Source organism: Lygodium microphyllum, chromosome 12 (genome assembly GCF_053477565.2).
Source record: "Lygodium microphyllum isolate KBCC chromosome 12, Lygodium_microphyllum_v1.1.10, whole genome shotgun sequence".
NCBI classification, from domain to species: domain Eukaryota; kingdom Viridiplantae; phylum Streptophyta; class Polypodiopsida; order Schizaeales; family Lygodiaceae; genus Lygodium; species Lygodium microphyllum.
In genome coordinates this window covers 30,861,327-30,873,870 of record NC_141146.1, presented here as the reverse complement: position 1 = coordinate 30,873,870, position 12,544 = coordinate 30,861,327, and positions in this window count along the sequence as shown.

Sequence of the window (12,544 nt, the reverse complement as noted above, 5' to 3'; positions counted from 1 at the left end):
AGGGCATCGGACAAAGGGTGCATGTCGGCTACCTAGTGGCCTACCAAGCCCTTTAAAGGCGGATGGAATCAGCTATGAACTTTTTCTTTTGTTATTTTCTATTTTATGAATTTGATAGATTTAGCATTAAGTGTAGGTTCAAATCAATTTTCGTCATATTGAGTATCCATGCCCCACATGGGAGAATGATAAGGATGGTCAAACCCAAGACCTTCACAAGCATACTATCCCTACCATTACTTGGTGTCAGTGAAGAAGGAAAATGGGTGTGGGTATAACAAATATGTGAAGCAAGCTAAGGAAAAAGTGCCTTTGAGACTGCCATGGGTAATGCCACGAATATGGTGAATCCAGAGTTGACCACTCCACAGGACTGAAAAGGGATAAATGCACACAAATGCATGTTTACATGAACAGAATGCCAATGCATGGGGTAATGCAAAGGGCGATGCAAGATGGCATGCTCACGCAAGATGCAATGCAACAATGCCACCATTGCCCTTGCAAGGGAATTGTTCACTTGCCCAAGCACCCTTTCAAAATCATATTATCTTGACAGTGCAAATGAAGGTACAAATGTTGATAATACAATACAGAAAAATAAATGAATGAATGTCTAAAAAACCATAAGCATCATCACTGTCACTATCAAGAGAAGTAGCCGCCTCCTCTCAAACTGGAAGGGAAAGCAAGAGGGAAGCACCCTCTCCCTATCAAGATGAAGAAGTAGGGGAGGGTGTACCCAAACCAATCCTAGGTAACAGGTATTGAAGAATTGGTTGGTTGATCTCTTTGGTCAAAATATCTACAAAATTGTCAGATGTAGGCACAAACTCTAGGCGGCTGCTGCCTAGCTCAACTTGCTCTCTAGAAAAATGGAAGTGAACTCCCACATGCCGCATTTGTGGTGTGATAATCAGATTGCCCGCAAGGGCAATGGCACTCTAGTTGTCGCAATAGACAATGGTGGGAGAGTCACATGGGTAATGAAGTGCCTCCAATAAACTCCTCAGGTAGATGGCCTTAGTGGTGCCATCAAAGAGAGCTTGATACTCAGTCTTGGCCGTGGAAGCCGTCACCGTCTCCTACTTATGGTTTGACCAAGAAATGGGAGTTGCACCCAAGGTAAAGAGGTAGCCGCCATGGGAACGTCGGGTGTCAGGATCTCTTGCCCAATCAGAATCAAGGTACCCTTGCAAGCATAAACAAGAACCATATGTCATGCCATAAGAAAAAGTACACCATAAATAATGCAACACACAAAGACATGCAATCCAATGTGACATCCTAGGTGTTGTGAAATACTGACTGGGTATGCTAATTGAGTACGCTAAATCTAGCCTAGTGTGAATTAACCAAAGAAGTTTTCCTACAACAAAGCAATAGGTATGTGCATCAAAGGGCTGTCCTAGGGTATCCTTCGACAAATGGACAGTAGGATCAAGAGGTGTGGCCATTGGCAATGTCTGATCCGAAGTGTGTTATTCTACTAGCTGAAGTGCGTACTTCTGCTGTGACATAAAAATGCATCCGCCAAAATGAACTGTCTCCCAAAAAATAAGACAACAAAACCAATTCTGTCATCTCAAAAGTAGCACTAAGCTTTGCCTTGATGTCTGTTATGGCAGCAGAATCTGAGCCTATGATGAGTAAGTTGTCAACATATAGCAGCATATAGGTGACGCCCTCTGCAATAGATCAAACATATAAGTTCGGATCATAAGGGGTAGAATGATATCCATGAGTCCGTAAGAACTCATCCATCCTATGGAACCAAGATCGTGGTGCTTGCTTCAACCCATAAAGAGCTTTAAGCGGAATACCTTATCCCTCAGATTCCCCGAAGGAAAGCCCAGTGGTTGCTCCACATAGACTTCCTCCTCCAAATAACCATTCAGGAAGTCACTCTTGACATCCATCTAATATATTGGCCAACCACGGTGAGCGGCTAGCACGAGAAGCAACCGGAAAGATGTCAACTGCATAGTAGGAGAAAATGTCTCTTTGTAATTGATGATGTGCTTCTATTGAAACCCTTGCACAACAAGGAGAGCCTTGTACTTATCCAAAGTCCCATCAACTTTTAGCTTGGTTCTGAAAATCCACTTTGTCCCAATGAATTTCTTGTGGCTTGGACGATCCACCAATGTCCAACTCTCATTTTGGTCAAGACTTTGGAGCTCCTTCTCAATGGCCTCTCACAATTAAGGGTGTTGAAGACCCTCTTGCCATGTATCCGGCTCAGAATGCGCTAGATAATCGGTTGTAAACAGTGACGCAAATGAAGCCTGAGGAGCAAACTGGACAGATCTTCTAGATCCCTCCGAAGTGGATGCGATGGTAGGATCCTCGAATCCCGCATGGTTTGCAAGTACTAGTGAGGTAATAGGTCTCACGGAGGGGGCTTGGGAGATGAAGAATTTGCAGTAATGTCAAGAGTGGGAAGTAGACCAAGCTCACTAGGCACGATCTCTGATGATGTGGAAGAAGGAATAGGAGCGGAATCCTATGTAGAGGATTTCACGATATCCCTCTCATAAAAAACGACGTCCCTCCTAACGATCACCTTGTTTGTCTGAGGATCAACTTTCAATTTTCAGAGGAATATTTGACAAAATTAAGGAGATCATCTTGGGGAGTGAGCTTTCTTATCTTATCATTAGGGGTGTGTGTGTGTGTGTAGACATGACACCCGAAGACTTTGAAGGGGGAAATGATAGGCCGAGAGCCAAAGAATACCTCATATTTGGTCTTTTGAAGCAGAGCCGCAGTTGGGCACCAGTTGAGGATGTACACCTAAGTGTTAACAGCCTCAACCCAAAGGTGCTAAGGAAGCTCTGCTTTGAATCGCACAGAGTGTGCCATTTCCATGACTAACTAGTTCCTACGCTCTATGACTCCATTCTGAGAGAGGGAGTTAGTAGAGATGAGCTCGCGAGAGATGCTATGCTTCAGTAGAAACTCGAAAAACTTGTGGGAGATAAACTCACCACCACTATAACTTCTCATACAACCAATACGACATCTGGTGTGGTTATGAACTAGCAACACCCAAGCAAAAAAATATGTGAAAGCATCTGACTTATGCTTGAGGAAGTACACCCAATGATCATCCACTATAAAAAAGAAGTATAGTGTGCCATTTAAGGCCGGCAGTGGATGTCGGCCCACAAAGATCAACATGAATCAATCTAAGAGGCTGCTCATCACGATGTGTGGACTACTGAGGAATGGGGCACGATGCTGCTTTTCAAAGTGCACGATTGGGTTGGGGTTCTAACCCTTGCAAAACACTCCATAGGTTTTGGGAGTCAAGGACATGTCTCATCAAGTTTGACCGAGTGATAAAGCTTCACTTGTTAAAACAAGTCTTATCATCGAAAGCATGCTTGGTAGAAGATGAGGTGGAACCATGAGGTGTCGGGAAAGTGGGATAAGATGGAGGTGGAGGGTAAGATGATGGTGGTAGGTGTGTCTGATAGGAAGAGTGAGGGGAAAAAGATAGGTAGGTAGAAATAGGCTCGAGGTGTCCAATGAGTGCCGATTGATATGGAGGCACTAACTGTTTCCATAAGGTGCCGATGGAGGTGGAGGCATTGGGACATGAAAACCTGGTCCAAAGCTTGGATGGGGCATAACAGAATGACTAGGAGGTCCACTAGGTAATGCTATAAAGACAAGCTGTGGTACCAATTGATCCACACTCGGGAGAGATTATTGGGGATACCCAAGCTGCAATGATCCTGAAAGTGTGTGAGAAGTAGGTGGAACACAACTCAATGGAGGAAAGGATAAGGTCCTAAAGGCAGTGCCTATGTTTCCATAACCCCCCAATGCGGTGATATGAGGTGTTTGATAAGGGAATGTAAATGGTGTAAAAGGAAGTGGAGAAGCAGCGGAAAAGTGTTTTGGGATGGGTGGGTTTTGAATTTGTGGAGTGAAGATGCAAATGCATTTTGTTTATTTTTACCATTTAATAATTGAAAATGAAATGATGATGATGATGATGCACCATCCAATGTAGAAATAGGAACACCAAATTCATTCTGATTTTGAGAAGTAAACTGAAAACAACGAAGGGCAGAAGAAGTACCTAAGTTTTTCTTATAATCCCCACGACGTGTGTTAACATACAAGAATTGGTCCTCAAGAGAAGCTTTTCCATAGTCAATAGATTGTACTCTATCTTCCTCATGATTTCTACCAGTATATTGCAAAGCAGAAGAGGTAAAAGATGAAGGAACAAAAGACGAATCTAAAATACCTTACACCGGAGTGGACAAAAGAGGATGAAAGAATGGAACATACTCCGGATCTCTTTCTCGAACAGGGTGGCCCATCCTTGAGAGAGGTCTCGACAATCCTGCAATATCATCAGATTTATGCGCAACATCTGAAGAGAGAAATTCATCCATACCTTCATTGAGTAGCTTCTCCTGAAGGGCAAACCTTCGATCAAGCTCCTCAATATTCTTTCCTTTGAAGTCCAGGATCACATGATATTCTTCAGTGGAAAGGTTGTTGAAATATTTGCAATCACACCTACTTTAGTCCCTTTGTGAGGGGCAATGAGGTCTCAAGACCAGAATCCCATATGCATAGTAGGAGAAAGTACCACCACTCAAATCCTATAAAGCATTGTACTTGCACTCTTTTTCAAATGCAATGATAATACTCTTTTCTTTCCAGTAAAGTGTCATGTCACTGTCAATACACAAGATTGTGTTTATGAGTCTAAGTCTCAATCTTGAAACCTAATTCACTTGTATAACAATTTGTCCTTGTCAGGGTCAATGTCTTCATGAGATTTCTTTTCCTCTTTCAACCTCCATAGCTTCTACATCTGCCATGCTCTAGATCCAACATATTTTAACATGGTATCAAGGAGTATAGAGGCTTTAGTGAAAGCAACACCTGCAAAGTGTGGGCATACCATAAACATGGCAAAACACTAGAGGGTGTCACAGAAAAGGCTAAGTGTGGGTACCACAAACATGATGGACATCCAGAGGCTATAGCAGGGGCCTCACAAAGTGTACAGAGGTTGTAGTACAAGGCTAACTGAGGAGTTTACAAGTTTATATTTGAGTCATTAGGGCTAGGAAATACAAAACTAAAAAAGTTTATCTGAATAGAAGGACTGATGAGGGTTGTCCTTCTCCTGGTGGTCTTCTTCTTCCTTTTGCTCCGTTTTTTTCTTTTTCTTCTTTGACTGCAACTAGATAGGCCTCGGGACCAAAATCCCATATGCACAATAGGAGAAAGTACCACCACTCAAATCCTATAAAGCATTGTACTTGCACTCTTTTTCAAATGCAATAAAAGTACTCTTTTCTTTCCAGTTAAGTGTCATGTCACTATCAATACACAAGATTATGTTTATGAGTCCAAGTCTCAAACTTGGAACCTAATTCACTTGTGTAACAATTTGTCCTTGTCAGGGTCAATGTGTTCATGAGTTTTCTTTTCCTGTTTCAACCTCCATACCTTCCGCATTTGCCATGCTCTAGATCCAACATATTTTAACAAAGCTTGTATAGCCTTTCTTCCGTATTGTTAGAAGTGTCTTCCACCATGTCGAAACTTTGTGGAGCAAGCTATTATGCCCGGTTCTTGACATAGGTTGTTCTGGAGATTGAATTGCTATTGATGTGTTCGAAGTCATTTGAACCTACTGTTGTTCTTGCTTCTTGCAGAGATCTTTCAGATCAAAGACCTAAGTTTCTTAGAGAGTACCAGGCTCTGATACCATGTAAAGAAATACACTGACACTGAAAACACAAATAACAATCGTACGACAAAGCACAGACTAATAAAAGAACTTAGTTAGGGTTAGGTAAACTCAGAGACAATGAACATAGAAAATAACTGAAGTGATATAACTGCTGAATATACAATGCTCATGCAGCAAACATGCTATGTAGTGAATGAATACTAAACCTCGAACTCCTGTATCTCAAGGAACAGGGCAGGGTTAATGAGCTAGAGAGTATATCGTACTCTAAATAAATCCCAAACTGCAGCAAGGCAGCCTCAGGATGTAGAACACCAACAAACGTAGTAGTGAGAAGTCGGATCTAATGCAAATGATAGTGAGGAGAGAGAAATACTAAAAACGCAGGCAGGACAGCCTGCAGGAGAGAGAAAGCTGCCAAGGACAGTCTAGCGATAGCCTGCAGAGGCTGAAAATCAAGCGCTAACTTATGTAGACAACAATGGATAGCTTCGTCTAAGATTTCCTCCGGGAACAAGGTGTGGGCAACAAGTTGAAACACCTGAAATATGCAAAACCGAGATTGTTGACTGAATGGAGGGCAACATATGTATTTATAGAAAGTTTCGGCTCTCCCAAGTGGGTTTATGCTTATTGGACACAGAAACTCTCTTGGATCGTGTTTCTTTTAAATAAACAAGGTTTCTTCATTAATTAAGTAAGTTTTGGGACTGTTTAAGTGAAGCTAATGCATTTTTAGCTCAACACAATGCAACACACTTTTACAGTTTAGATATCCAAGAGATTGCTCCATCTGTGTACATGAACACATATCTTGAAGTACACTTCTTGCAATCAAGATGGCCAACATAGTTTGCATCTGTGAACCCAACAACAGACGACTTCTGCTTACCGAAGCAGATACACAAATCCAGTGCCCTTGAGGGTATCTCATGATACCTTTCACTGCTTCCCAATGCTTTTTGCCAGATAAGCCATGTATTTGCTATCCACTCCCACTGCAAATGCAATGTCAAGATGTTTAGCAACCATAGCATACATGAAGCTATCAACAACTGAAGCATAGGGTATCCTAGCCCTTTGAGCCTTTCCATCATCTGATGTAGGACTTTCATCTGCACTAAGTTTCATATATGGAGGCAATGGTACACTCATGGCTTTCCTCCCCTCCATATTGAAACACTGCAAAACTTTTGTGACATACTCCTGCTGTGACAGATAAAAAAGACCTTTGATCTATCTCTGAGTATATGCATGCCAAGAATGTGATTGGCCTCACCAAGATATTTCATATCAAAGCTATTGTGTAAACTCTGCTTCAAGGAGTCTAAGGCATGAACATCCTTGCCTGCAATCAACATACCATTCACATACAAAACCAAGAGAATAAGGCTGTCAGTTGCCTTCTTGGTGTATAAGTAGTGATGAACTTGAGAACGATGAAATCCCTGAGATTACAATGAATGTATCAAATTTGTGATACCCTTCTCGTGGTGCCTACTTCAACCCATACAAACTCTTGTTAAGTTTACAGACCATGTGCTATTTTCCCTCTATAGCAAAACCTTCAGGTTGCTACATATAGATCTCCTCATGTAGATCACCATGTAAGAATGTGGTTTTTACATCCATCTATATGAGTTTCATATCTTCAAATGCAACCAAGGCTAAGATGGTTCGCAAAGTAGTCATTTTGACTACACGAGAAAATATTTCATCAAAATCAATTTCATGTTCTTGCTTGTACGCTTTAGCAACCAAGCATGCCTTGTACTTTGGCAAATAACTAGAAGTAACTTTCATTTTGTAAACCCATTTGCATTGTAGCACTTTTTGTCCTTTTGGCAAATGCACAAAATCCCAAGTGCCATTTGTCGTGAGGGATTCCATCTTTGATAGCATTGCTTTGTGCCCTTTTTTACTATCATGTGTGTCCATTGCTTTTTGAAAGCATAACGGTTCACCACAATTTGTTAACACGACATAATTGGCCACACTTTACATCAAGAATGAACCTATCTGGCTATTTTTGCACTCTGATCGGCCTACGGACCCAATGGCCAAGATTTACTGGTTGTTTAGCCTGCAAATCTGCATTAACAACTTGTCCTATAGGTTCAGTATGTTGTACAACTAGTTTAGGTTGTTCTTAAGGAACATGTTCTTACTAAATTTGTGAAAAATCATGGGAAAGATCCTGTTAATCATTTTCAGCATCATTCCATGATTTTTTAGGAATATTTACAACACCTATTTGCTGATGTCTAATGGACATTCTTTGTTGTACTATTGGCTTATCCTCCTGAAATACAATCCTTCTGACCTCCTCTGTTTTTTCAGGTTGTTTGTGCATGCGATCTTCCCAAAAGATAATATCATTGCTGCGCACTACTTTTCCTTTCTCAGGATCCCATAATCGATACTCCATCTCACCTTCATTACCATATCCTAGGAAAATACATTTACATGACTTTGACTCAAGTTTGATGCATTCTTTCTTGCGAATGTGCACAAATGCCTCGCAATCAAACACTCTCAAGTGAGCATAGGAAGGTGGCTTGCCTGACCACTCTTCTTGAGAAACCGATCATCTTGCCCCTCCTCCCCCCCTCGAGCGCCCCCCTAAAGACATGTTTGGTGGCCAATTAATCAAGTATACCGCTGTCATAATAGCCTCTCTCCAAAATCCATGGGGTAAAGCAGCATGTAACAGTATAGTACGAAACTTGTTTTGAATGGTCCTATTCATACGCTCTCCAATACCATTTTGGGACAAATTATGGGGAACAGTAAGCTCTCTTTTAATCCCTTTGCTATCACAAAAGTCTTGAAAGGCTTTGGACACTACTCAAAGCTATCCTGAAAGTATCCCAACTTTCAGGCCAAGTACATAGCAAAAAAGTAGCTTTGCACTCTTCGTTGATATGAAAATACAAAGCAATTAGCTGTTTGAAAATTGAGTTAAACTCATTCAAATGTACAGACATGGCTATAGCTTCTTTCATGCGAAAGTCAATTAGTTTTTTCAGCCAATAAAGCTTGTTGGTTACACTTTTCTGAGTATACAATTCTTCAACGCTTTGCCACATTGTATATGCTGAATTCAGCTTCTCAATGTTAAAGAGCAAATTGTCTGACATTGAGAGCTCAATGTTAGAGCAAGCAAGCTCATCCAAGTCATCCCACTAGTCTTGTTCCATGTCTATTGGTTTTAATTCCCTTTATTTGCATAGACTTTACATGTTTCTTCTGCACCAAGACATTGTATCATTGTTTTTGTCAAATTGCAAAATTATTTGCACCCTCAAGTTTCTTGATGTGCAAAAGATTATTGTTGTCATTGTTTCCAACCATAATTTGCAGTCCCAAATTGACTAATCAGTCACCAAAGATAAGCCCAAATGTAGCACAAGTAACCACAATACATAAAAGTACCAGCCAACAGTGAGCCGCCTCAAGTAATTACTGATACATTTAGAGACCAAGCCACCAGTTACATGAGAAATCCCCAAATTTTCACTACAATTTTTGCTCTAAAGACATTCTTGGGCACAAATTTGACAATTTTAATCAAAAGCCCCAAACTTTTAGAGGATAATCCGTCCATATTGCATCAATACATGTACCCAAGTACATGTACGATGCATTTGTTGCATAGATTGGAGGGATTTTGCAAAAGCCCCAAATTTTTGGATTCAAAGTGCACACATTTTAGTAAAATTGAAAAAAATCCGCAAATGTTAGAATCCCTAAAATTTCTCGGACAGATGTGCACCCAATGTGCAATTTTTGAGTCAAATTGTCTTGTCCCACGCTGAGATCCCCAAATTGAAGAGAAGCCCCAATTTTCTTGGGTAAAATTTCACTTTATGCCTCTGCATGTGAATGGACGGTAGAGAAGGAAAAAATATATATATATTTCAGATAAAAAAAAGGTTGACTGGCGTTCTGTCGTCGTGTGGCCTCCGTGGACTGGTCGCCGCGTGCCAGTCTCGTGGCATCCCGTCGTCACCTGGCCACCGTGCACTGGTAGGCGCCAATCTTGTGGCAACTCATCCTAGTTGCCGTCCCGCTGGCCTTGCCCATCGTCAACTGCTCGAGCCCCAGTGCGTGCCCTGCGACCTGCAACTCCTACGACAACACTAACATGCACTTCAACACCTGCAACTCCTGCTTGCCTGTGACACTTGCAACTCCTCCTGCTCGCCTATCCCGTGGCCTGACGCCTGTCACTAGCTCTGTTACCAGTTTGCTGAGGGCAAGCGAGTAAGATATTACACAGAGAGTAGAGAGCATTAGAGAGGAGAGTGAGCACGGAACACTTGATGATGTTCGATACAAAGATGAGTGTACCACTTTTTAGGGTTTGATAATATATATAAAGTGCAAGAGTGTAAGGGTGTGTTTATACACGAACACTGTAAAAGGCACAGCAAGCCTTTATTCCCAACACCGTTTATATAGGACATTGTGGTCAGAGCTTCTTCCAGCCACCTGCTACCATTTGGTGTCTGACTCTAGCATTCTGCACGTATTTGTTAGTGTCACCAGGTCTGTGAGGCTATCACCTACAGTTGGGTATCGTCACCCACTATTCGATGTTGTTGCCACGTGTTGTCTATTATTGCTAGGATTTTCTATCTTCTGTGAATGCTGCATTTGCACTTTTTGGCTGCCCAGCTCTGTCATTTGTGTTTGCATCTAATAGCTATTGTGCAAATTTTCTCTCTCCTCAGGTACTTGCGTTTTTAGTCTTTCTCTCTCTTGGACTACCGGCTGCATCATTGCGTTTTCTCCAATGCCTGGTACAAACCCTATTATTTTAGATTATATGCCAATTGCTTCTGTATTTTCTGTTGGATTGGGGAAGCTCATCAATAAGAGACTCTTTAAAACAAGCTTTGGTTTGTGAGTAATGCGAAAGACATGTATTTCTTAATCAACTCAAAACTAGGTAAAAAGCTCAAAGAAGAACCAGTAAGTATTCTTACCCTTCCTTTTTCTTCAAATGATTTTATTTCTTATGGTTAATATGGAGTGGGTGCATCTTCATCTAGTGCATTTAATGGACAAAAGGAACCGACGACGTTTCCCACAATAACATACATCACAAATCCATTTCAGCTTCCACCCATCCCTCCTTCATTTTCCTTTACACCTTTATTTCCGCTTCCATTAAGTACACCATATTATCCACCATACACCACACTAGGGGGTTTTGTACATTTAGGCATAGCCTTTAGGTCCTCTACATACCTGTTTTTGAGTGGTGTACCTATGATATGGAGGTGCGACCTCCCACACACATACTTTCGAGTTTTCCCTCTCTAGAGCATTCTTGGAGTGTGGATCGTTTGGTATAGTAGTTTGTCTCTATGGCATTATCTAGTGGACTATTCAATCATTATGTAGTATCCTAGCCGACATTAGGACAAGGCTATCATGTCCAAGTGTCTTTACCTACACCTATGCATCATATGGACCTATGTCTGTTTTGGTACCTCCAGCAATCAACACTCATTGGAGATTAACAACCTATTTCAACATATCCATCTTTACCCCCTGCTACTTCTTATCCCCCACCACCACAGCCATCTTGTCCTCCATCTTATCCCATCTATTCATCTTCCCAAACATCTCATGGTTCTAGTTCCTCATCTACTAGGCATGCATTTAATGAAAAGACTCGTTTCAATGGGTCAAACTACACTACTTGGTCAAATTTGATGAGGCATGTCTTAGACTCTTAGAACCTATGGAATTTAATACAAGGGTTGGAACCCCAACCTGATCCCGCCCTTGTTCCATAAGAGGTCGTTCGCTCATGGAAGGCTCATAATGCCTCCGCTATTGTCGAGCTTATGCAGGGCTTGTTGTTCGAGTTTCACTCTCAGCTTCAACATTTGGACTTAGCACCTAAGCCTTAGGCACACTTGATTGACTTCTATGCAACTCGGGATAGGACCCATTGCATCAATTTGGATTATAAGCTTCAAAATTTCAAAATCACTGATAACTTGAAAGTCAAGTTGGCTGAGTGTTGGCATCTCCTCGCCGAGTTCTCAACCAATAAGGGTTCTAAGTTCTCTAACGATAAGGTTACCTTGTTCCTTAACAAGCTGCCAAGAACATATTTCCATTTTGTGCAGCATGTGATTTCATAGCCTCATATGCCCACATTTTATGAGTTTGAGTGTCAACTGATGCATTATGCACGGTTGTGCAATCAATCTCATAATACGTCCTCGATAGAGGGGGCTTTTGCTACATCTTCTCAAAGGGGGCAATAGGGCAAGGGCACACAAAACTCAAATCAAAATCAAAATCAAAATCAAAATAGGGCTAGTGAATCCCAAAGAAACGATAAATCTATACTTAAACTTGGATGGTAGAATGTATCTAAAAACAATAGGTATTATCAACATTGTCAAAAGGTGGCGATTATGACGATGAGTGTTGCTCTAAGGTAAGAGGCACACAACCCAAATCTAAGACTCAAACCCCCTTACCCCAGTCGGATGACCCTCAACAAGGGAAGCAAGGTGGTAGCAACCCTCAACAAAGGCTGTGGAGAGATCAGATCCACATTGCTATCGGTTCATCAATATAGTCGAGAAAAACTACCCGACTCTAGATATAGAGGGTTTGTTCGACCAGTTTACAAAGGTCCACATCGGATGTGAGTCTCATTCACATCTGTGTTGCCTCTTGATGAGGTGGCTACAAAGGCCCACTGGTCGCAATAGAGCACGTCGGTACTTGTTTGCCTTGTGGACAATGAAGCTACCCATTCCATGACTCGTAGAGCGG